Raw genomic sequence first — 27,042 nt, 5'->3', positions numbered from 1 at the left:
TTCAACACATATTCTCCACTGTAACATCACTTAGCCTGGATGCATGAGCCACCCGCTGAACTTTCAAACTTTTGACTGACACCTCACTCGACCAAATTGGCAACTGTTTAGCCGGTGGATGGTTGGGCTTTTGTCATAAACGCAAGAGACTCCTGTGTGTCGAAGCCACGGAACATGTGGACTGTGTGTCAACGGTGCATCAGTGGGATTTTTTGGGGTCTTTATTTTCCAAACAGTCATGCCAAAATGCTCTCCAGGAAGCCATGTAGACTCGTTTGCATGGAGTTAGTGAAGACTCTGTTCTGACCAAGGGTTTCCAAATGGTGCGCCTTTGGAACGCCTGATCCTAACTTTGGAAAAAGCTGTGTGAAATACTAATTTTATGTTGTATAACTGTCAAATCTGAAATGGGACTGGGTAAGGCTTCAGACTATGGCCCCATTGTCTTTTGTAGATCATACCTCCAAACTAGTTATTTTGAAGGCACTCGTTTCTGAAAAATACATAAGCTAGAAAAAAAAAGCTTTCTTTTACATTGCATTCAAACTCCTTATTCCTCGGTGTCAGTCGCACTTAGTTCCTGACTGTTGGGGAGAAAAAACATCTGAATATTAGCTTTCAAAAGAGCCTAAAGCCATGCCTCTACTCCAAACTTTTTGTATGTTTTTTTTTTAGGTGTATTTGCACAAAAAAAAGTGTAAATTTAAGCCATGTAATAAATGCATTTGTGACGCATCATCCTAGCATCTCCTCTTCTAATGCAAGTCTTTTACATTCACGTCCTCCTTTGCGTGTCTCTCCAATGTGTGGTGTGCTGAGAGTCCAGTAAGGAAGAAGCAGGGGATGCTGAATTATTAAAGTGCTCTCTTTTCCCTTCATTCTTTGACTGAAGAAGGCTGATTTATCCCAGTGACGCTGGGACGTACGAGGCCAACATTTCCCACTACTGCCACTTCCCCTGTGAACTGAGACACTCATTATTCACTGTTGTACGCTGATCCCCTGTGGCGGGTCGGTGGGTGCATTTCCACATCTTTTCCCTGTAGAGACGGCTGCGGAATAGACGTGGCAACGCGGCTAATTCCATCCCCTTCCCCGCCACCGCCGTGGTCATTGGACACCGAGGAGCGACCGAAGTAGGAGCTTATATTTACAAGCATCAAATAAACACCCTCGCCAAAGGCCACATTAGCACGCAGCGCACCGTATAACCACCCACACACACTGGAAAATACTATAAAAGCTCCTCACGACGCCACCGTTTATCACCCGGCGCTTATCTCTGACAGCGGACGCCCCCTCTGCCCTCCACTGCAAACATAATTGATCATGCAAATGTTCCTGCTTGCTTATCAACAGCCCATCTGACGGATCATCCCACTGTTCTTTTGTCCTGATGCTGTCTCTGCTTTAATATCGGTGCCATCCGTCAGTGGGCCACATATGTCAGCCAGATGTCTACTTCTTTTAGTTGGAAGGGCTGCAACATGTGATATGCGTGAGAGTTTTGTGCGTACCATACATACTGTATGTTTGTACAGCGCAGGTCCCTGGGGGTGTGTTCCTGTGTTTGTGTCACAGCTATTTCCTGTTTTGGCTTTTTGGGACTGAAAGCAAGTAGTTAGGTTGAATTACAACGAAACAAACAGTGCCAATCTTCCTGCTCACATAGCACTTTCATGATGAAGACTCTAATTTCATGCAGAAGTGTCCATGTAGCTTGCATTTTGTATGCGAGCTATGCGAGTACAAAAAGCTACAAAACCTGCCTATAGCGGCCACTGAAAAATCCCCCGCAGAAAATGTACGTGTTATAGACCCTGTGTATAGCAGTCGCCTGTCTAACGCGGCCAACGGCCACCCATTTTGTATCCCTTGGTCAATATCTGACCGCATAGAGCGGCCAAAATACCGACTCAAGTAGAAGCTTCATGCACGAAAAAGTTTCGTTTCTTAATCAATGAAGCCGTCTTGTGTAGACTTTAATTACTGAGTCCTAGCTCAGTCACAATCATTCACAAGATCCACACAAACTGTCAGTTGTTCCACATAAAAAAAGCTGTCTTCTTTGGAGCTTGTTGCAGACAGTGACACCGTTTATTTCCTGGTGTGAGACAATGTGCACTGGTCAATACTGTAATGCCGCTTGTTGTGGGGAAGGAGAGACTCACGTCGCCGATGCACTTTAATGGCTTTATTAACAGCGGAGAACACTGCAGGACTTTACATCCACACACTTCCCAACTCTCTCGACACTCACAGCTAGCACTCAGCCTAGCTCTCCTGCTCGTGATGTCGCACCGTCACTTCCCGTTACTTCCTGATGAACTAAGGCTGTAATGACACTCTGCCGTATACTGTATATAGTAGCACAGCTTTGTTCTGTGGGTGGTGTAGAATAACAAGCCTAGTTGTTCTTTACAACTTTTTATCCACAGTCCCACAGTGCCCTCTACTGGTCAACATGTAACAGTATAATTACTGTATATGTATCTGCAACACAACAAGCTTCTAATATGTGCGCGCACAAATTCAAAATGGCCGCCAACGTGTCTATAACGGCCACCTGCCTATAGCGGCCACTTTTGCCGTTTCCATTTAGTGGCCACTATAGACAGGTTTGACTTTATATATATTAGGGATGTCCGATAATATCAGTTCACCGATAATATTGGCCCGATATTGGTAGAAAAATGTAATATTGGTTGAGATCGGTATTAGTTTTTTCCCTATAATGAAACCCGGTAATAAAAAAGTGCTGCATATGTAGACCTATGGGCTCCCGTACTTGCCGTCATGGAGGCATCCAGCGGCGCCAACACGTGGCAATACTTGGTCACATCCCGTGTTATTCGTCGCACTCGGAATTGGGCTTGATATGTTGAACCCACGGGCGTGGGTCACCACAATGTGTTAATTCCATGACATGTTATTCCATGAGACATGTGATGTTACACATATCGGTATCCGTATCGGTTGATATCCGGATCGGAAATTGAGAGTTTGACAATAGCGGCATATTGGTTATCAGCAAAAAAGCCAGTATCGGACATTCCTAATAAATATATATTATTTATATTAGATATTATTTTAGATAAATATAGAAATTGATGCAATAAAATACATCTTTAACTACTTAAATAATAATAATAGTTATTTTAATTATTATTACAGTTTTAATAAACTCTTGTAATACATTTTTTGTAAACTGATTATCAAGAATATAATAATAATAATAACTCTAATAACAGTGATTATTAATGGTTCGATCCTTCCTCCTCCCGTGATCGTGTGGAAGTGTCCTTGGGCAAGATACTGAACCCCCGGTTGCTCCTGATGCTGCGTCATCAGTAGGTAAATGTGCTCACACTGGCAAAGCGCTTTGAGTGCCTTGGAGGTGGAAAAGCGCTACACAAGTGAAAGAACATTCACTATATATATATATATATATATATATATATATATATATATATACAGTATATAGATATTAAATTACAGCAATTTAACACTAATGAATATTGAGGGTTGAAATATCGAATTTCCACGTGTTTCCATGGGGGGAGATGCAAATCCACCGTTTTATTATAGTGTGACCATGAAAATGCTACATTTCATATACATTTCACACAGAAACGTCTCGTTATAAACTCGGTCGAATATTGAATTTCCTAGTATGCTAGTACACAAACGTAGTTTTATCACGTAGGCGTGCGCTCACATGACTGCTCTCTCCATATGTTGGCAGCAAGTGAGACATAGCGTGTGCACTAATACTACTACTAATAATAATAAGGTGGAAGTTGTAGGTACGTATGCAGTGTGAGCTGACTGCCATGCGGCGGGTGGGAACCTAATTATTACTGCGGGAACTCTTTCCATTTGCACTTGCAGGTGTCTTCGCCTCATGCAAGAAAAAAGGCACTCAAGTTCACTTAAAATAGCTTTTCCCTCGCCATGGCAACAACAGCTGATGGCTTGACGGGGTGGATTCTCTCTTCCCCTTACTTCCTTTACCTATGTGAGTCTCTCTTTCCCGAGTTGCTGTTTTGTTTGTTTGTGTTGCCGTGGAAACGGCGAGGCGCACGCGCACACACACACACGGGAAGGAACCGGGTGGATGCGAAGGCTGATAATGAAGTCGTCAAATCAACTCGCAGGTTTGGAGGAAGTAAGAATCCCTGATGCACTCGCTATAATGCAACACACACACACACACACACACACACACTGCAACCTTCCCCATCATCAAGTACATGAACTCAGCCACCCTGACGACTGTACATGACGCTGTTACTATTTGTAGCTGCTGCAGGGTACACACACACACACACACACACATACATGGAGTGTGTGGAGAGAGAGAGGTGCAGCGGGGGTTTCATCTCACCAGATGGCGGGAGCCGCCCACTCACTGCCAGTTGTTATACAATATGTATTGTATAACAGGCATAGAGCAACAGGCCCCCTGTGTGTGTGTGTGTGTGTGTGTGTGTGTGTGTGCACGCGTAGAGTAAATGTGTAAATGTTGTCAATAAGCACACTCGGTGAACTTGCTGGTCCAGTTTGAGCCTCACAAATACCACCATCCCAAAAGCCAGCAGGCGTCCAGCCAGCGAGACCGTGCAGGCTAGCCAGTCAGCTGCCCGACGTGGTTTTGGTGAAAGGATGCTACTTTATTATTACGCTGTTAATCCCTAGAGGAGGATATTCTATTTCCATTCATTTTTGTTGAAATGCAGATTCAGCCCACACACTGGAGTCTACAGTATTAGCTTGCATCCTGGGGGAGGAACACAGGATGCACTTTTAAGTGCATCAATTTAGGAAGTGACCTTTGTGTATAGCATCAATGTGTCGTCTTCATCATATGAAGCCATTATGTTGAAGATCTGACTTGGTGGAGCTGAGTAATGTGACGTTTACAGTTTAGTGGCCAATTGTCAGATTGATCATCAAAGTTTGTTGCCGTGCCCCGCCCACATCTTATGGAACAGCGTAAAACCCTTCTCCATATAACATCGCCCGTCTGTCTAGTATCTGTGATTGTAATTTGGCCTCATTTTGTCAAAGTCCTGAGGGCTAGTTTGTCAAAATACAACTCCTGGTTTTCACCCCAAAACTACAGGCAGAAACCAAAATGGCCGACTACCTGTTTGTTTTGGAACATGGGTTTTTTGAGACTTTTTTGTGCATCCTGTCATGATTTCCTGTCAAAATTTAAAAGGGGAGCTACTGAGTGAGTTTTGGGAGGTTGTGTTGGGGACCCTTGAAATATCAATTTTTTTGCCGGAGGAGGGTCACAGGGCCCTAAAAAAACCCCAGCAAAAAATAAAAAATCAGCAGTAATTTTACAAGAATGAAGCCAAAATATTAAGAGAAAATGTTGTAATCTAATGAGAAAAAAGTCCTAATTTTACGAAAATAATGTCATAATATTATGACAAAAAAAACCCCATCATTGACAATAAAGTAAAGAAATATTAAAGAACAATGACATTATTTTTTTTGAGTCATGCTATTATGAAAAACAAACAAAGGTTGTATTTGGAAAATTGCATTATAATTTTATGAGAATAAAGTCTAAATATTATGGGAACAAAGTCATAATTTTGAGAAGAATATTTAGGAGGCTAACTAGTTAGAATAATAAGAAAGAATAATAGGAGTGTAAAGGTGTTATTTCATGTCCAGAGAGCTCTAATGATGTTAAAACCCGAATTTAGAAGGTCATTAACAGGTTCTCGATGCTCTAACTTCGAAAATATTCGATTTATTATTCATATTGAATCTTACTTTGAGGAAATTCACTTACCATAGTCGGATCTGGAACCAATTGACCGCGATAAACGAGGGATGACGTATGACGAATAGTGGTCATGGGGCCGCAGGGGTCCTGCAGGCACTGGGGGAGCTGCGGTTCATTGAGCCTCTCCATTAGTTTCACTAATAGCTCTCTGTGTGTGGATACAGGTTAATGTTCCAAAGACATTTTGGTTTCACATCTTGTGGACATTGAGCAGGTGTGTCTGTGTTTTTGTTTGCACCTTTGGTCTTCTTTGTGTGTGTGTGTGTGTGTGTGTGTCTTTGTGTGATGTCATGAGACACTTAAACAGAGCAAACTCTTCAGCACTGAAGAAAGTGGTTCCTGTCCAACTGGTTCTCCTTATTGTGCTCCTCTGCGCGCACACACACACACCCACGCACACACCCACGCACACAAAAACACACACTAGGGATGGGTATTCAACAAAATTTTCTTAGATGAGTTAGGACCTGAGGCTCAAAGCTAAACTTGTCTCATTCATATTTTAACTCACTAATGTGACTCCAGCCGAGTGAGTCTTTTTGAGTCGGTTCAGTAGCTAAAAGCAAGCAGAGTCGGCAAACTTATGGACATGCTAACACTGACAGCCAGGGGAACCTCACTCCATCCATTTCCAGCAGTCTCTGTTATACAGGTACAGTGTAGCTAAAATGCTAATGCGATATTTACATTGCATTCATGCCTCCACGTGCTTGTTTTTGGGTTGGCCATTGGTATGGAATGGCCTTTTACGATTGACGTGACTGCGGCACATGTCCACAAAGAAGAATGTGACACTTTAGTAACACCGGCAGTCGTAAAAGATGTACGTGGGCCTGTCACGATAACAAACTTTGCTGGTTGGTAATTGTGCTACAAATGATCATCGATAATCGATCTTTTTAGACCATTTTTTCATGAATTATTGTCATGAAAGGTGTCATTCACATTTGAAGCACTAGATGCTATGCAAGTATAGTGTACCTGTGTGATCCACATGAGCTTGACACAGAAGTTGCTGAGTTGCAAACTGTTGACAGTAAAAGACGTTCGAGATCAACCATGTTGTTTTTAATGTTTCACGGGACATCACAGTTATATGGCATACAATTTAGCACAATGCACAATGTGGTGTAAACAAAGAATAATAGAAGTGTAAAGGTGACCATAGGGGTGTTATTTCATGTCTAGAGGGCTCTAATAATGGTTTAAAAAAAACGTATTTAGAAAGTCATAAACAAGTTCTCTATGGTCCAGCTACGAAAATATTCAGTTTATGAATGAAATCCACGTATCCCGGTTGAGTCTGGAATCAATTAACCGCGCTAAACGAGGGAGGACTGTACTGGAATTTGATAACTTAAGAGTTTATTTTTTGTTGTGAAACTGCCTACTCCACCGCAGAGTAAAATATGGTACAGTCCTGTGGTCTTGTATGTCCCTCCATCAACCAGGATGTGTGCTGCTAACATTTGGACACGCAAACGAGCACAAATCACTTTAATGAACAGTTTCCCTTGGTTCCATTCTGTTTCAATTGAGGAAAGATTATATATCCTTTCCTTTTAAAGACATCCTATTTTAGTGTGAGTATATATATTTTTTTAAACTGTCATTTCCGATGGTTGTAAGACACTGGAAACAGCTTGATAATTGACCTTGGAAAAGCTGCATGTGCCATCAAACACGCTAAAAAAGAGCTTGTGGCAGGAAGCCCTCGCCACCTCTCATCAGCCAGAGTGTAGTAATGATGTCATCCCCTCTGATGCACACACACACACTCACATAAAAATCAATGCATTATCCTTCACAGCCGCCCACGCACACACCGGAACACTGCTGACACACAACAGCGAGAGGTTACACAAGGTCACACGTATTGCGACACAGATGCATCTGATGTTATGCACACACACACACACACACACACACACACACACACACACACACACACCTGCTTGCAGCACTACACACTTTTTAGAAGCATGTACACTACCAGTCAAAAGTGTAGAGACGCTTTGTCATGCTATGGAATGACAAGGCGTCTCCAAACTTTTGACTGCTACTGTCCACACAGGAAAATTCCACCACACCACACTCCCCCCCGGAATGACAGTTATGTCGAAGCGGAGGAAAGTAGGGCTGCGGTCGAGGCAGGCATTTCCCGTATGTTACGACGACACGCACACGTCCACATACGAAGACTCGCTGCATTCTTCTGCCTCGGCCAACCAAACAGCTGTCAGACACGACGTCAGCCTGCAAAGCATTCATTTCATGTGTCGGTGGGGAAACAGCAGGAAATGTAGTCATTCTTAGCAGGCTGTAAGGTGAAGCGGGGCAGGACGATGATGTTTTGAAATCCTTACCTCAACAAATTGGCTAATGAAGTCATAAATAAAGTCCTAAATTAAAGCACGAGCAATATGTTTGTGCTCGTCAAAGATCTTCTATGCGACAGGAGTGCTTTGCTGTTTTGAAAGGAAAACAGCACTTTTTTTGGAATTTTGCCCATCATCCACAATCCTTTTGTGAGACTGTAAACAAACAAGTGTTCTAAAGGTATAAAAACAGCTAAAAAGGGGCAGCTTTTAAAGCACATAATGGGACACACCAATTCCGCCTATGAAAACACCTTCAAAAACCTCTAACAAGGCTTTGTGGTTTTTCTTCCTTCCTGGGTGCATTGATGTCACATAGCAACATAGAAAGGAACGCTACACCTAGCATCAAAAACAAAAACACAGCAGCAGTGGTGGCAGCTCCAATATGTAGCGTTACCTTTGGCTAGTGGCCTGAGGCCTTGTGAGCGAGTGTTTGGTGAAGCTAGTCACTAGCCGGCTAGCAGCTAGTCGGTGTGGTGTGGCGAGGTGTCACTATGCCGGCAACGTAGTTCTTGGGCGTAACAATGTTAATAACAATAATAATAACAGCTGACATTATGGAAATGGAGCCCTGTTGCTGCTTTTTGGAGTTTTTTTCAGAAGGCGGAATAGGTGTGTTCCATTACGTGCATTCTTAGATGCCTCTTTTTAGCTGTTTTTATATCTTTAGAACACACAGAGAAGAGGAAGACGTGTGCTCATGTCTCACATAAGGATTGTGGCTGATGGGTAAAATTCCCCCCCAAAAGTGCACTTTTCCCTTTAAGGACCTACTGCGAATAAAACGCTAACCAAAGATCTTCTGGGGATGTCTGGTGGGATACATGACGGTCATCTGCAACCACGTCTGTCTTGTTGCAGTAGTAGTACTTCTAGTTCAAGGCGTGGTCATATGATTAGACTGACAATTCTTACTCTTGTGATGCATTTGAGAAAACTGGGACATTGCAGATATTCTACTTGTGCTTCCAAAGCCACAAGTCAAAGTCAAAATTACACAAAAACCTGGCAGACGACCTCAATAAGCGTGTATTCAAGTATTAGCGGTATATCATAGCCAATGTGACTCAAGCTTGTGTGTGTGCTCTGCTTGGAAATGTCCCAGTTTTCCTGAAAGCAGTATAAGCACACACTTCCTCAAAAGATGTCTGGTGGGATACATGGTGGTCATCTGCAGTCATGTCTGTCTAGTTTCAGTAGTAGTACGTCTAGTTTGTAGTTTTCGTAGTACTTGACGCTTGGGCCACATGCTCAGACTGACAATTCTTCCTCTTATGGTGCATTTGAGGAAACTGGGATGTTGGAAATATCTAACTTGGTGCTTACAAAGCGACAAGTCCCAGTCACAAGTGCACAAAATCATGGCTGACGACCTCGATAAGCGTGTTGTCAAGCATTATTGTAGCCACTGTGACGCAATCTTGTGTGGACACTCTGTTTGGAAATGTCCAGCTTCCCAGTCTTCCTGAAGGCAGCATCAGCACAAAGAAACTTCCTCAAACGACTGGTGTTGTGTTTAGTGACCTCTCCTGTCCTCTACCCTGCAAAGACACCATGTGTGACATATGTTATCATTTCCTAGCACGAATTAAATCCCCTCATCGGCCCTCTTTTTTTTCTTTTCCCACATTTTTATTCGTTTTTATTCGTCCCCTCCCACTGTGTGTCTCTCCGGCTGACTCAGTGTTGTCCTCCCAGCGCGTTTCTATCTGCCTCTTCTCCGCCACCATCTGTTTCTCTCTCTGTCGCTCGGCCTGCTTTGTCTTTCTTGTCTCCTCGCTCCATCTGTCCCGCCGCTCGCCTCCTCTCCACTTCCACGCCCTTCCTAGTGCTTTTCTCAGCGCCTTTGCCTCGCATCTCGCTCCCTCTTTTTAAATGGATGCCTTCATGATCTAATACATTGAAAACTCATTTCACAAAGATAATCGTGCCCCGTTTCTCAGCACTGTGAGCACAACCACAATAATTAACATATTGTTAGAGCGTCAGTCGAAACTGGGGATGATTATCCTTAAAAAGGCCATTTTTTTAATGGAACTTTTGTATTGGATCACGGTCCACGGAGGGCCGCTTGTTGAGACGCTTTATTGGGCCTCTGCGGCAACAACAGTGTCAATGTCAGACAAGAGCGAGTATTAAAGGGCTTATAAGGGCCTTGTGATGATTCGCAAGCCAATTTTTGGCAGCCATTAAACTGTCACGCCATGAGAGCCTCACTGTGTTTTTACTTAACGTTTAGCGCCATCTGTTTTCCCTGTCGAGACACATTTTGCTCCACGCCAATATTGTTTGCAGATGCAGCTCTGGTGTGAAATCACCAATCATTGTCACGCTTTGGCTCCCAAATGAATGTCAGATGTGTGTAATTGTAATTGGGAACACGTGGTGCGCCGACCCGACTGCATTTTGCCACTTCCCAGGCGCTTCTGCCATCCTGCTTTTGCATTCTTGACGTGCCTGCAGCACGCACTGATCTTGTCCTCCTCCACCAGGGAGTGCCGAGTGCCTGAGTCAACACACTGCATTCTGGGATCGAGTTTGGAACCCTCTCAATGGGCCGCACCACCCGCTGACCAGCCAGGGGGGTTGTTGGAGGAGCGTGTGTTGAATGAGGTGAGCCTTCACAGTCTATGAAATCCAATACAAGGGTTCTATTTAAAAATGCGCCTTTGTAAGGACAACAGTTGTCTGTTTTGATTGTCAGAGAGGTATTAATTTAACAATACAGCGGCACGCAATCCATTCAAGGACATGAGCCAACCTCGGATTTGTCCAGAAACGATTTCCCTCTCCTAAAATCCTAAAAACAAGAATAATTTGTTACGGGGTCAAACTGTCACCATCCTTAAACCTTAATGGTGATTTATTGACTTGCCTTTCAACATTATTAGCTTTGTGAAAAGGAAGTTAACCACACTGGACTGTAAAAACAAGAAGCTTTTGCCTCATAGCAAGTAATGGAAATAGTAATCATCCGTTCCAGAGTCTGTCACCGTCAGAAAACCTGATGAAGGTTAAGCTGCATTTGAACATTCGTAGCTGTCATACATAAGTGTAAAAAGAAGTTATCCACAGTGAACTGCAAAAGAAACCCCCCAGCAAGCGACTTTTCTCATTGGAAGTAATGAACTTTAAATAGGGATGCTCCGATCAATCGGCAACCGATTTCTGTAAAAAATGTATGCCGATAAATGACTTTCAAAACCGATCACAAAAAACGATCGGTGTGCGGCGGCAAAGCCTGCACGTGTGCTGTGTCACATGGGGTTGCCAACGCCCGTATTGAGCTGACAAGGGACGCTCTTTGTCTTGTATTGCCGCAACAATCAAAACGAGTCAATAAAACCTCAATGGCTTCAGTTCGACACAGGCAACGCCAATCTGTGCCAGCGCGTTTGATCACTCCCTTATCCAACCTATTGCTCTTCCACTTTTCTTTCATCTTTGTTCACATGCTTTGCCCAGCTGTCACTGGCGGCAGCTAGCTAGCTCGCTCGCTAGCTAGAGCTATCTGCCTTGCTTCTGGTCTTCGGAATCCAAATGTGACTTTTTAACACAGTGACATTTTGTTTTTGCACTGCGGTTAGTTCAGAGCTGGTTTTTGTCCCACGGGGAAGTGGATATCACGTTCATGGGGTATGTGATAACTTTTTAAAGCGTCACTGAACAATTTTGCTGTCTTGTTGTCATGATGCTACTGCTGTCTTGTCCTCCAAACACTATTTGTGTGCGCTGGTTTAGTGAGCATGAAGCCTTATGATGGTGATACTATCACATGGGTCTCCTAGCTCGCCAGCTGATGTTGAGTAGCTCACCAAAGGGCCAAAGAATACCTGCTTCAACTGAATAAGTGTTGAATTCAGGCTTTATGCCTTTATATAATGACAAATGAGCACAAAAGCGCTTCAAGACGATGGCCTCTGTTTGAGTGGAGATGTGCTTGGAGACCCCTGCAACCTGACACATTTCTGTCGAATAAAGATATTTATTTCAATTATTTTATTCTGTTAATTTTCTAATACATCATTAAAGAATTTATATCCCATGTATTCATATTACTCAAACGTGTCAAAGTAAATTCAGGTTTTTGTCAAATGAAAATGAACTGGCTAATTTTGCCAACCTCTATATATCGCCATGTGCACGCGTGTCTGTTTTCCTCGTCTCCCGCCTCCAAACAGGCAGGAAGAGAGTTCATTCTGTGCATTGCTTTCAGCACCTTGGCACGTTTGTTCCATAGAACAACAGCATGAACGAAGTGAGCCCTTTTGTCAGTCATACAGTCTCTTTGTCTCGGTGGGTGGAGGCGGGGCCGCTAGCATACACACAGAGTGCAGAAGAGTGTAACGTAGTGGAAACTGAGTTAGTAGATTGCATTATATTGTAATTTTTTAATATAAATTTTCATTGTACTTTTCTTAGAAAGTCATGTTAAAATCTCTTCTCGTTCTCGGTCTCATGTATGCTTGTAACGGCTTAATCGTCATCTTTTTCCATCTTTATTTTGTCTGCTTGAAGTCATAGCAAACCACCACAGGAAGTAAACAACGCTTAGCTGGTGTGTTTCTAAATTGAAGAGCATACTTACCATTTTGACGGCATTAGAGCTAGCTTTGGGACACACTGATGCAGTTTCTACGCCTTTTTATTGCTATTATGTATACTGTATATTGTTATTCTGCTCTTTTGTGCTTTGCAGCAAGACGGCACGGCGCACTCCTCGTCATCCATCAGTCTCGTGCACAATAGATGCACTCATTTGCCCACCGTGTGTTGTCGTTGTACGTGCAGCGCGGGCTGTTGTGTTGCTGTACGAGGTTTATGTTGTCGTAACGATGATGGGGAGTGCAACACAATCATAAAATATGCCGGGGCTGGCCTCGTAAATGAAAGAGCGCAACAAAAAAAACAAGCATTTGTGTTCTTTGTAGGCTGGGTTGTGTTGGAGGACGTGTTGCACGCTGACTATCAACGTCCTCAGCAGTGTGTGCGAGTGCGAGGAGGAGAGTTGCTGCTATTCTTGGCTGGCCGGGGATGTCTTGGCAGCCTGGCGTATGGGAAAGGTGCTCTTGGCAAGTCTTAACCCAAGCTCTCCATGATGCATGTGTGTTCACACACACACACACACACACACACACACATGCAACACACCAGCGTGGTTGTGTCACTCTGAGGGTTTAGCATCAACTTGCAGTCCCTCACTGGGGGCTGGTGCCGTATGCGCCAAAAAAACTACTACAACAACAATAATGGCCATGTTGTGTCTGTAGTACTTCATAAAGTACTTGATGAGTGAACTAAGGAAATTAAAAAATATTCTCATTCATCGCCGTTAATTGGTTCCACATCCAACCGTGATAAGTGAATGTCCGGCCAGTGGGATTCCTTATTTATAAATGGAATATTTTTGTAGTTAGAGCATAGAAAACCTGTTTACGACCTTCTAAATACAGTTTTTAACATTTTAGAGCCCTCTAGACATGAAATAACAGCTACATAGTCACCTTTACACTCTTATTACTCAATATAGTAGACATAATAAGTAGGAGTGTCACGAGGCGAGACAATACACGAGATTGGGTCTACGAGACGAGACGATATTTTAACATTACTTTTCAGAAAAGTACAATAAAAAATATAAAACATATATGACAATATATTGCAATCCAGTAATTACATTTCTACTACGTTACACTCTTCTGCACTCTGTGTGTATGCTAGTGGCCCCGCCTCCACCCACTGAGACAAAGACTGAGAAGAGGGCTCACTCTGTTCATTCCATTGGTCTATGGAACAAACGTGCCAAGGTACTGAAAGCAATGCACAGAGTGAACTTTCTTCCTGCCTGTTTGGAGGCGGGAGACGAGGAAACAGACACGCGTGCACATGGCGATATATAGAGGTTGGCAAAATTATCCAGTTCATTTTCATTTGACAAAAACCTGTCCGATATGAAAAATAGTCAAGTTAGGGCTTTTTATGGGTGTGTGCATTATTCACGGTTTTCCGCCATTGGCTGGGCGTCCAAGAATAATCAGCTGTGGGTCAATCTCTCCCCATCATAAAACCTTAAACCAATGTTTACAATCATAATTTAACATTCTTAACAGTCATAAGTGTTAAAAAAAAGGTAAAAACAGTAAGCTAATTTTCTAACAGGAGGTAATAGAAATATAAAGAAACAATTCCAGGGTCAAACAACCATAAAGGTAAAGGTGAGGTTTGGATTCACATTTTGTAGCATCATGACTTCCATCAGCTAATAGATCTTCTCTCTCTCTTCTGTCGGCTGTACGAAGGTGACATTACTGTCTCACTCCATCTCTTTCTCCTGCTCTCCTTCCATCCATCCATCCATCCATCCATCACACCATCCATCCATCATCCAGTCCTGCAGCTCTGTTTGCTCGTGTTGCTGTTGCATAACTGCTGCCAATCTGCAAACATGCACCGTGTCCTCTGTGCAAAGGTTGGTGTTGCAGGGTGTGTGTGTGTGTGCGCTCTTGTCTTTCTGTCCTTGTGCTGCAATTTGTAGAGGGTGTCCTAATTTCTTCCCATCCATCCATCCATTTTCTATACCGCTTCTTCCTCATTAGGGTCGCGGGGGCATGCTGGAGCCTATCCCAGCTGACTTCGGGCGACAGGCGGGGTACACCCTGGACTGGTGGCCAGCCAATGGCAGGGCACATCTACAGACCCTTTCCAAAAAATTTGAATGTCATGGAAAAGTTGTTTAATTTCCATAATTCCATTCAAAAAGTTAAACTTTCATAGATTATAGATTCAGGGCCCACAATTTAAACTATTTCAAGTGTTTATTTGTTTATTTTTACATAATTTGGGCTTCTAGCTCATAAAACCCACAAAAACAGGAATTCAAAAAATTAGAATACTGTGAAGAAATCAACATTTACTTCTCAGTTTTTGCAGGAAAAAAAAGAAAGAAATTAGGATCACATCAAATCAATCAAAATATGGCACTTTCAAAACGATATGTCAATCTTCAATACTTGGTTGGGAATCCCTTTGCCTTAATCACTGCCTCGATGCCACGTGGCATTGAAGCAATCAGCCTGTGGCATTGCCTGGGAGTTATGGAAGCCCAGATTTCCTTGATGCTTGCTGTCAGCTCTTCTTTGTTGTTGGGTCTGGTGCCCCTCATGTTCCTCTTGAGAATACCCCATAGATTCTCAATGGGGTTTAGGTCCGCTGAGTTGGCTGGCCAGTCAAGCACTGTGATGGCATGGGCATCAAACCAGGTTTTGGTGCTTCTGGCGGTATGGGCAGGGGCCAGGTCCTACTGGAAGATGAAATCTGCATCTCCATACAGATCCTCAGCAGAAGGAATCATGAAGTCCTCTAAAACATTCTGGTAGACTGTTGCGGTGACCTTGGATTTAAGAAAGCAGAGTTTACCAACACCTGCACCGGACATTGCACCCCAAATCATGACAACAGTCCAGTCCTTCTTCTCCTTGGCCCAGTGGAGACGCTTCCTACGTTGGCTCAGGTTCAGAAGTGGCTTGACCCGAGGAACCCCACAGTTGTAGCCCATCTCCCGGATGCGTCTGAATGTGGTGGTTTTTGAAGCTGTGACTCCCGCCTCATTCCACTCTTTCTGGATCTCTGCCAGATTCTTGAATCTTCCCTGTTTGATAATCCGCTGAAGCCCAAGGTCATCTCTTTTGCTGGTGCATCTTCTCCTGCCACATTTTGCCCTTCCTCTAGACTTTCCATTGATATGCTTGGACACAGCACTTTGTGAACAACCAGCCTCCTTAGCTATGAACTTTTGTGGCTTACCCATCCTATGGAGGGTATCAATGATGGTCTTCTGGCCAGTTGTCATGTCTGCAGTCTTCCCCATATTGAACCCAACTGAGAGAATTGAACCAAACTGAAGCAATTTAATGACACCTGGGGAAGCCTGTGCAGGTGATTTGACTTTAGTAGATGATTAGTGTGTGACACTCAGTTTAAAACATTCATGCCCTGCAAAATTTGGGCTGATTTCTTCACAGTATTCTAATTTTTTGAATTCCTGTTTTCGTGGGTTTAATGAGCTGGAAGCCCAAATTATGTAAAAATAAACAAATAAATACTTGAAATAGTTTAAATTGTGGGCCCTGAATCTATAATCCATGAAAGTTTAACTTTTTTAATGGAATTATGGAAATTAAACAACTTTTCCATGACATTCTAATTTTTTGGAAAGGGTCTGTAGACAAACAACCATTGACACTCACATTCATACCTATGGGCAATTTAGAGTCGCCAATTAACCTCACCTGCATGTTTTTGGAATGTGGGAGGAAGCCGGAGTACCCGGAGAAAACCCCGTGTGTGTGTGGGTTTTCTCCGGGTACTCCGGCTTCCTCCCACATTCCAAAAACATGCAGGTGAGGTTAATTGGAGACTCTAAAATTGTCCATAGGTATGAATGTGAGTGTGAATGGTTGTTTGTCTATATGTGCCCTGCCATTGGCTGGCGACCAGTCCAGGGTGTACCCCGCCTGTCGCCCAAAGTCAGCTGGGATAGGCTCCAGCATGCCCCCGCCACCCTAATGAGGAAGAAGCGGTATAGAAGATGGATGGATGTAAGTAATTTATTTATTTATTTTAAATATGTTAGGTAGCGGGGTATAGCCAAGCTACAACAAGAGAAAAATGGAGGATTGAATCATCTAAAATATGTCACAATGGTATTTTAAACACTTACAAATGAAAATAAGTCAAATAATAAAACCATTAAAATAGATTAATTAATTATTACTACTTACTTTAACAACAAAAAGTTTATTCACAATTCACACATGGCTACGTTTACGTTTCAAACAAACATGACTTCATATGGCTTAAGTATCAAAAGTATCGATGTTTTGATTTGAAAATCGATTTCAGAGCATGAAGAGCTGGTATCGGAAGTATCGATATGTTAGTATCGATCCGCGCATCCCAAGTCAATGACTTATGGACAGTTACAAGGATGTTTTTCTTGATGGCGGCCATGTTTTTCAAGCAGTCTAGCTCAAATTTGACAGACATACTGTAGGCTTGCCAGTCCCCTAAAGATGTGTACCACATTTTGCAGTCGTTTGGCCAAACACTCTAAAGTTACAGTGAGTGTTTTGTAGAGCTGTGTGAGAAATTTCAAGTCAGTCGGACTTATTGGCTTAAATAACGGTGCTGCAATGTGGTGTATTTGTCAGGAAAATAAGAATGCAGGCACCACAGTGGGGGGTGCATGTTCTAACAATTGTTTGCCCTTTTGTGTGCAGCGGTTCAGGAGCAGAAGAGTTACCAAATACAGTACAAACGCCATGAGAGCTTGCTTACGTATGAAAATAGAATCCATCATTTTGCGACCATGTTCCTCCCTGAGTCGCCTCCTTATTTCATTTCCGTGCACTCTTTTTCCGACCACGCACTCCTTGCGTTGTCTCACCGTGGAGGAAATTGGTCAATTTGTCTCGGCGTGGCACGATCACGGCGCCTATTTATCACGATAGACCAACAGAGGTATGCGTCACTGCTGCACGCGGAACCCCCGTGGCGCTCGTTCCTGATTGGCTTTTGTTCACGGCTTTGACTTGTTTTGTCCACGCATGACACGCCGCAGACTCCACGCTGCGTCCGATAATGCCAGATATTGCCTGATCAAAAACATCATTTTTATGTTCTTCGGCCACCATTGTGAAAGTTGTGCAGGTTTGCGTGACCCGCAGCGTCACCACATTTAGCCCACGTTTTTGGATGATTTGAAGGAAAAGGAATGGCGGTTGTGATTTGCTTGCGTTTGTCCAGAAAGACATTCGCCCACAATGCTTTTAAGGGTATTAAAAGAGCACCCTGTTATGTTTTAAATGGACTATTTTGTAGTGACATGAAAGCCACTTTGCTTGCACGTGCCCCCCCAAACGATCAACACACTCTGCAACATGACCCAGAGGAAATACTAGTAGTAATAATCATAATAACATTGCCCTTAAGTAACTGCTGCTTATTATTTTCAAGGCTGTTCGGCATCAAATGAATAAGTCATGAAACATATTTCATCACGTGTGTAATATTTTCATATGTCCTTTAATAAAAAAAAGTGACTTTGAGTGACCTCAGACTCCTGGTAATTACAGTGAATTACCGTACTATTTTTTTCATGAATAGCAGTAGAGCTTGTTTTGGGACGCACTGACGCAGTTCCCCGTGTTCCCCTTGTCCCGTGACCTGAGTGTCTTGTGACACCCCTAATAAATTCTCGCACTCTCCACACGGCTAACCATGCTACCACTCCGCTAAACACATTCAACTCGAGCTAGCCATCCAGGCCCCGCCTCTTCAAGGCACACACAACAAATCACATGTATTACACTACATATCACAACTTTTGAATGCCTTATATTAGTATTTTTGTTCATTTAGACATTTTTTATGCTTGAAAATGCTTCATTAATGCCAAAAATACATACAGTTTGCTTAAATAGGCATATTATTTGTACTAATAGTAGGCCGTATGTAACCACGAACAGCGATCATTAATTCATTCATTCATTTTTGTAACACTGCGAGCGCTGAGTGCCAGGTGTGCGGTCGTCAAAAGCAAATAACTGCCGGAATTTGTAATTAACATCGGGTCAGAAAACGTTGGCATTAACAGCTGTGGCTGTTGGCAACCTCCGTATTTTTTTAAGCATTGTGAGTTGATCTTTAGCTACGTCTGCGTGCGCTTTACAGTGTTGCCCATCGCTGTCGTTGTTGTGAAAGTCATGCGTGTTACATATTTGAATATTGTATAATATTGCTGTCTCACTATAATCAGCAAACTTTGAAACACGTGCAAATGATCGCAAATAATCACACAAATAAACTATTTCATTTATTTAACATTTAACATTTATTCAGATGCACCCGCATGTATTCTATGCACGGTATTTGTAGACAAGTGTGTAGACAAGTGTGTGGACTAGCGAGAAAAAGACTGGGGAGAGTCAGGTGACGCCCCTCGGTTGCCTTGCCAACTAATTGAAGGCAGCGGGTATCTAATGGTAGTTGATTTCCTGTGGAGAGAAAAATGCAAAAAGAGAAAAGCTGACAAACACTGCTTTCATAATATTGTCCATTTGTCTGTTCTAGTGTGTGTGTGTGTATGACTTATGTACGTGCTGGTGTCAACACGCTCCCTGGAATGCTAATTAATACGGATGCACGATATCTTTTTTTCTCAAAGCCATACCGATAACTTTCCGCTTCTCAAGACCGATGTGATAACGATAACCGATAATGTGTTAAATTTAGACTGAAGTGTAGTTTTGGCACACCTGGAGGTAAGAAGGACTGGAACAAATTAGGATTTGTTGATTAGTCCTAATCAAATATAATGACTTTACTACCACCATATCACTACCATCAGGAGAACCAGAGTTCAGTGTTCCCTCGTTTATCGCGGGGGATAGGTAATGAGACAATAAGTGAAATCCGCAAAGTAGCAACTTCATTTTTGACAATGATTACAGTATATATCATTTGTTTTAAGGCTGTTCACCCCCCACCATACACTTTATACACTTTTCTCAGACAGGCATGAACATTTTCTCACATTTCTCTCTTGTTTAAATTCTCAGAAAAGTTCAAACCTTTATTAGAATTTGAATGATCAACATACAGGCCGGACACAAGAAATTATTAAGTCACTCACACGTATTTCACTCTTGTGGCCGTGCCGTTTCGTCCTGGCGCTGTTTCAATGTACTGTAGTGTTTTTGTATGCTCTTTAAAACATATTGCTGCAGTACTCCTGTTCCTCCTTCCAATCGAATATTCATTTACCAGCTAGCAAGCAAGCTAGCGGTGACACAGCCGACAGCGTCATAAAGGAGATTGATTGACAATGGTCTACAGCCAATCGTGACACAGAAATCAATGGGCGGTGCAGACAGACGAGAGAGGGAAGAGAGAGACACTCAACTTCCCACAATGCAATTCTTCTTAAAGGGCCATGCTCGGCCTGTAAGAGCGTTCATACGCTGTAATAAAAAAAGATGCACTAAAACAATTCCTTGAAACAGCGAAGCAAAAAGTTGAACCGCGATAGAGCGAGGGAACGCTGAGGTTTTTTTGTGTGCTCCATGGGGTCCCCTCCCGCACGCTAGTGAGGATAAGCGGCATAGAAAATGGATGGATGGATATTATTTGATATATTATTTGAATATTTAATATATGATTTTTATATATGTGTTTTATAGTCAGAGATAGATCATGTTGACTTATAGCTTGCATGCTGAAAGGTGCGTGTACCTTGAAATACATGTACAATGTATACTCATATTTATCAAGACAGTCAATATATATTTTCTGTATTTATAGTAGGAGGTAGATCTTTGGGACTTGGTCGCTTGCAAGCGTCCCTGATTTATATTATTGCTATTTTATTTTGTTCATGAACAGAACAATTTCTATTTTGTTGTTAATTGCATGCTACTGTTGCACAATTGCTTTAGCATACTGTCATTATTTAATTTCACAGGCTTGATCAGTATTTTGCAGTTTTGTTTATGCGTGGTAACACACACAGAGAGTGAGCTATTCCAGCGTTTTAACCGAAGCAGCAGCACGCCACTTGTAGTCTATTATGCAGCGCCGTGTGTAAACATTACATAATCCTGTCATCAGTGCACTCTGTGAACTGAAGGCCAGTTACACTCTCTCGCCTTTTTCTCCTTCTTTTTCTTCTAAACTTTGCATCACATTTCATCCCTCAGCCACACTCCCGAGACAGCCGGTGCGGGGTCGACTTGTGCGCATCCCATTCACAAACCTGCTCTACGCACGCACACACCAAACGTATGCGTGTGAGGATTAGGGAGGGACAGTAAGGGATGGGCAAATCACTGCTAAGCTCCTCTATTGCTGTATAATCCCCACAGAGTACACACAAGCAGACACACACAAATGGCTTACATGACTTGCAGAGGAACAAAAGCAGACAATCAGACATGCAGACGCACAGCATCGGTGGTGTGCAAGAGACAAAGTAGCTGGAAAAAAAAATAAGGCAAGGAGGGCACACAAATGTGACTGAGAAACTTCCAAGTAGCAGTAAGTAAGTAAGCTCACTGCAGATAATGTGTTGCATCTTATCGGACAGGTCACTGATTCATAACCTTTGATTTACTGTAAATGTTCTAAATACAGCCTGCATGTTTATTTACAAAACGCGCCAAGAGGACGAGGCGATAAGTGGAAGCAGGCGATGATTGGACATACAAGTACGGCCATCAAATGAATGCACATTTTAATCAGATTAATTACAGTTTTCAAATTCATTAATCGTGATTAACTCATTCAAGCCCAGCCATTTTTCAAAATTCAACCCCTTCAGTAGCGGCCATTTTAGACCATTTTGACTGATTTTCAAGGCACACAGAATATTGTGTTTCATGGCTATTTGGCTGTACATGGAACCTACCAAAAACAAGATTAGACTCTCATCTTTCCTCAGAAAAAAAAGTTTGTTTCTACCTTTCTCCATTCTATGGTAATCAGCAGTAGAACATAGGTAAGTTTCAGGTAAAAAAAAAAAAAAAGGGAGAAAAACAACTTTTTGTGAAAAGATACTTTTCAAGCATAACTTTCACACAATTTCTTTGCTTTTTTTTGGCCGCTCAGATGTCTAAACAACTGCACCACAACATAAACAACACATAAAAAGGGTTGTTTTACATCAAAATCATTTATTTACAAATATAAAACCATGAACTATTTACAGCTTTCACATTTGGAACTAAACTGTGCGTGTGCAGGCGTTCACGCACATGCTGCTAGCATGAGAAGCATGCAAATGATCCATGCCGAGCCCTTATCAAACGCACTTCTGCCACCTTGTGGCCGCATTTGCAAATCTGTCTGAAATGTGACCATTCTTACTGTATTTTATTGAAAGAAAGACAAAAGTCAGGACAGCTTGTATGTTTGGATGTCACAAGAGCACAAGAGATTTCTTGTTCCGAAAAAAAAAAAAGTCTCGTGGGCCCTAAGCCAGCGACCATAATAAATTAGGCACACAATAAATGAAAATGAGCTGGATCATTTTGCATGCGTGTCTGTTTTCCTGGTCTCCCGCCTCCAAACAGGCAGGAAGGGGGTTCACTCTGTGCATTACTTTCAGCACCTTTATTCCATAGAACAACGGCATGAACGGAGTGAGTCCTTTTGTCAGTCATACAGTCTCTTTGTCTCTGTGGGTGGAGGCGGGGCCGCTAGCATACACACAGAGTATATTGTCATATATTTTAAATATTTTTTCATCGTACTTTTCTTAAAGGTAATGTCAAAATGTTGTCTCATGTCGTTATCGTAGACCCAGTCTCGTGTATCGTAACAATCAAGTTTTGGTGTCTGACCTGAGAAGGACAGCAGGCATTGGCTCTGGCCGACCGCAGTGCACTACAAAATGAAAGGATGGATTTGAATGGCTAAAAAAAAGTTGTATATTTTCAACGTTGTTTTTAAGGCTGTGATTTCTGTCGTGTTTTACTTTGAAATGTCAGCGGAAAATAACTAAATACATTTGATCGCGAAATGTCTAAGAGCCAGTCACAAAAAGAGCCACATCTGGCTCCCGAGCCCTGCCTTCCTTTATGGAGATGCACCCGTACGCCTCATTCACAAAAATAACATATTCCACCAAATAAGCCATGTTTCTTCTAAATGAAACATGAAATGTCCCGTGACAGGATGTTTATCCTTCCCTTGGTGGGAATGGCTCGAGTGCTCTTTTCGTCTCACGCCTTCATTTCTGCATCTTTTTATTTTTTGAAACATTTACAGTACTTTCAAATGCTCTGCTAAGTGGGCCAGTTTGCTTTTGAAAGTAAACAAGCACACACACTCTACTGAGGTGATCAATCCTGACATCTTGTGGTCAACAGTGGGAGGTGCAGCTGAAAAAATGTCCAAAAGATGAAGTTGCTATAGATAGATAGATAGATAGATAGATAGATACTTTATTAATCTCCAAGACAAATTCACATTTCTAGCAGCTCTCCAAAAATCAGAATAAAGTCATAATCAAGGCAAGACAGGCAAGATAAGAAAAGAAAATAGAAAAAGAATAAATACATAAATAAATAATATGGAATGGTTCACTTCCAATTTGTCGTGCAATAATACATAATAATACATAATAATAATAATACATAATACATAAGGTAATGAGTCCATCTATATACAGTACAGTCAGTCGTATGTAGAGTAATGTGTTTACATAGTATGTACTGTATACAGTATAGCAGTTTTAGCTTGCTGTTGGATGGCCACACCTTTGACTGGTACCGCATGTGCTGTTAGCGTGCATTTAGCTACATATATTGTATATCTATCATGATTGTGTCTATATGGCTTCTTTATGGGGTGTCACTCTTCACTAACCTTCACTCCCCACCGCCCCTAAACCCCTGCCTTCCAGCCCCCCCTTTCCTTTCTGTGCTTGTAAGCGCTCTCTGGGCGTGCAGCCAGCTGCCATGTGTGTGTTTTTTGAATGAATACCTGATGAAGCGTGTGTGTGTGTGTGTGTGTGTGTGTGTGTGTGTGTGTGTGTGTGTGAAGGGCAAACTGGCTCTCATTCAGTCCCTTGCATAATAGGCATTGGAGCTCTGCATGCGGGACTCCCTCCCTGTGGGTGTGTGCAGGTTTTGTGCGACCCATTTTGTATGTCAGAGTGTGTGAGAATGTGTGCAGGCAAATGTGTGTGTGTATGTGCGTGTGTGTGTGTGTGTGCGCGCGTGTGTGTGTGTGTGTGTGTGTGTGTGCGTGCGTGCGTGCGTGTGTCTGTTAAAGAAAAATGTGCAAGGGAGCTTCCTCTACCTTCACTGTCAGGATTTAGCCGAGCAGCCTACAAGCACACAGACTGGTTGTGTGTGTGTGTGTGTGTGTGTGTGTGTGTGTGTGTGTGTGTGTGTGTGTGCGCGCGCGCGCGTGCGCGTGCGTGCGTGTGTGTGTGTATAGCATAAGTTGGGAGAGACAGAGGACGACTCGTGGAGAGGACAGGGAGGAATGGATTGAGAGGGGGACAGCTTGTGGTGAGTACGTGCCACAGTGTGTGTTTGAGCTTCTTTCGTGTGTGTGTGTGTGTGTGTGTGTGTGTGTGTGTGTGTGTGTGTGTGTTTAGTCTTGTCTTTCTATCATGTCTTTCATCCCACTGTTACTGTGGGGATGTTTTCATTGTGTGGACATTCTAGTGTGAAGTCCTGCTATTTTTTTCCTATGATTGAAAATGAAATGTGTGGCACTCCCTTTGGCAGGGGTTTCCAAACTGCAGACCCGGAGTCATTTTCGGACCGCCGCTCATTACTTATTGGCCCTCAGCATAGTTTTAGAATAAAATGAATGCATTATCAATGATATTTTATTCAATATTACTCATTTGCTTTGTCACCTGTAACATAAATCTAAGTTGTTGTTTTGTTCAACTAGCGTAGCATATATTGACCTACACTGGATTGGTTTTAGCATCTTAACCCTTAACGCCAGAGTTTTTTTTCAACAAAATATTCATTTTTGATATTACAAACGGTTGTAGCTTGAAAATGGTTGGCCATAAAGGCATTAAATTCATCATTTACAGCGGGATCTTGAACACCACAGCTGCCTCCTCTGCTATTAGTAGTGTATTACCTGCCGCGCCTTCTACCGTGACTGCTGCTATTTCCACGTTTTTGTTTTTTTTTTACGGTCCCGCTACCACTCCTCACCATTAGCTGTGTTTTGACCCCCAATGCTACACGCATCGTATGTCGTCTTTTAGGAGAAACATACAGTATGAAAAACGCGTCAACCTCCACATCTACAATTTTTTGACAAAATTACAACTTAATTGATCTTTTGTTTTTTTTTATCAGCTTTTTTTTTTAAGCCCTCTTTTCCTGGTTCCATACTAAGTTTTTTTGGCTACTGAAATAATAAAGACAAAATCATTTGCGAGGAAGATATGTTTGGGTGGATGGTATTTCTCCATTTAGAATAAAACTCTATCTGAAACCTCTACGTTTAGCCATCATTGCACTCTGCTTTTGGTTGTTTACAATCAAATATAACTGCATTTCATGTGTTTTATTCTGTTTATTTACATTTGTTTTACTTAACCGGATATGACTTATACGTCTGCGCTGCGTGCGTTGTGTAACCTTTTATGTAGCTTCGTCTCGGTGGAGGTCATAAGACATAAGACAAACATCGGCATGCTAGCGAACTCTTTTAATAATAATCACTAATAAAACAACCCCCAGTATATCACATATACAAAGTATGGTTATTGAGCATTTATGTTCATAAAAACTACCACACCACCTGACATTGCATCTGACCTAGTACTTCATCGTGCATAGAACCGATTGCGTTTCCGGACGGATCGCGCAGTGACAACACCCACAAGTGTTGCTCAGATTAACGTTACAGATGTCCGCCATCTCCTGGTGTGAAATAGTAACTACAAGGCATCATATTTGTCTCTATGGCATGTTGTTTAAAAGGTTAAATGCGCATGCTAGCATCCATGTCATAAAGATATCCCCAAATTTTGCCATCATTAGACAAATTGTCGAAGGCCAGCTTTGTAAAAAAATAAAATAAAGGAATCTTAAAACCAAGCCTATCGTGATGTTGCTGTTGGTGTCCTGTCCCACTCCTTCATGGTACGTTGGTGTCTGTGATATGTGGCGTCTACCACCTTGGACAAGTGCAGCGTTACAGTGTGTATGTGAATGTAGCGCCGGACACTAGGACAGACGCAACTCATTAGCATTAAAGCTACAGGCGCACAAAACCACGTGTTCTTAGTCGGGTTTACTGACGGCGCTGTTGTACCGTCGACATTCCAACATTAAGGCTAGATTTCCATTTCAGTTGAATCCGTCTTGCACGCTGTAGTAACATTATGTGTGAGAGAATCATGAAAAGAGGTGTGTGCTATTGCTTGAGGGGAGACACACACGCACACACGCACACACGCACACACACACTTGCGTTTTGACCTTAGAAGGACAATAGTATAGTGCATCAGTGTGCGGTTTGGCTTTACGGTTGAGTTGTCCTGCCTCGCTCTCATCTCTCTTGCTCACACGCGCGCGCGCGCACACACACACACACACACACACACACACACACACACACACACACACTCACCCAGTATTTTTGTAGTGTCACTAAAAAGAAGTCACATGCACAGACTAGGGTACGACCATTGTATTTGTGAATGTGCGAGGGAACTAAAGCACATGGAGGACAGACAGCTTAGATTTCAGGTCATCTGATAACCACACACGCACACACACACACACACACACACACACTAACACGCTGCCAAGTCAGCAAGATTCAGGTGACAGAGAGCTTTTCAGTGAACGTTGGTGTCAGTTTCAGTGAGGCAATACTCTCTCTTTTTCTAATGTAGGTCACTTCGGCACTACGGCTCCCCCACGTCTTCTTGCTTGCACGTTTCCCGAGCTACTGTATTCCTGCCGCTTGATATCTTCCCTCCTGCTGCTCAATGTGGTCTGTTTCGCTCTTCAAAGTTCCTCACACCATGGAGTCAAGCGCAATTCCCGGAGTGCCTTATTTAACCTTCCAGGCCAGGGGTTTTGTCGACATGCTAACAAGTTAGATATATGTCAGGAATAAACAGCATCTCAGCTTTGTGATATACGAGGTGGAAAAGAGTATTATTAGTAACCACTTTCGTCTTTGCTCTTTTATCCCATTTTTACTCTTTTTTTCCTTTTTTTCCAAATATTTCAGCTTTCTTCTGAAATAATCTTCTTAGATTTTCTTTTTGAAATGTTATTTCTCGATTCTCATCTCGTAATA

General features: G+C 42.5%; 1 protein-coding gene across 5 annotated transcripts in view; it reads left to right on the top strand.

Annotated features, from left to right (window-relative positions):
* atxn1a (ataxin 1a) overlaps positions 1 to 27,042 on the top strand; it is a 60,051-nt gene that overhangs the window by 27,303 nt on the left and 5,706 nt on the right. The window contains exons 3-4 of one of the 5 annotated variants that reach the window (XM_054764244.1): positions 10,680 to 10,800; positions 14,577 to 14,656. The gene's annotated coding sequence lies outside the window, so the exon portion shown is untranslated. Of the gene's footprint in view, positions 1 to 10,679; positions 10,801 to 13,118; positions 13,292 to 14,576; positions 14,657 to 24,191; positions 24,261 to 27,042 lie in introns of those variants that run through there. The other 4 variants (XM_054764241.1, XM_054764240.1, XM_054764239.1 and 1 more) reach the window with 4 other exon arrangements.

The sequence above is a fragment of the Dunckerocampus dactyliophorus genome, chromosome 20, assembly GCF_027744805.1.
Source record: "Dunckerocampus dactyliophorus isolate RoL2022-P2 chromosome 20, RoL_Ddac_1.1, whole genome shotgun sequence".
Classification (NCBI taxonomy): Eukaryota; Metazoa; Chordata; class Actinopteri; order Syngnathiformes; family Syngnathidae; genus Dunckerocampus; species Dunckerocampus dactyliophorus.
This window is presented reverse-complemented; position numbering and strand designations above follow the sequence as displayed.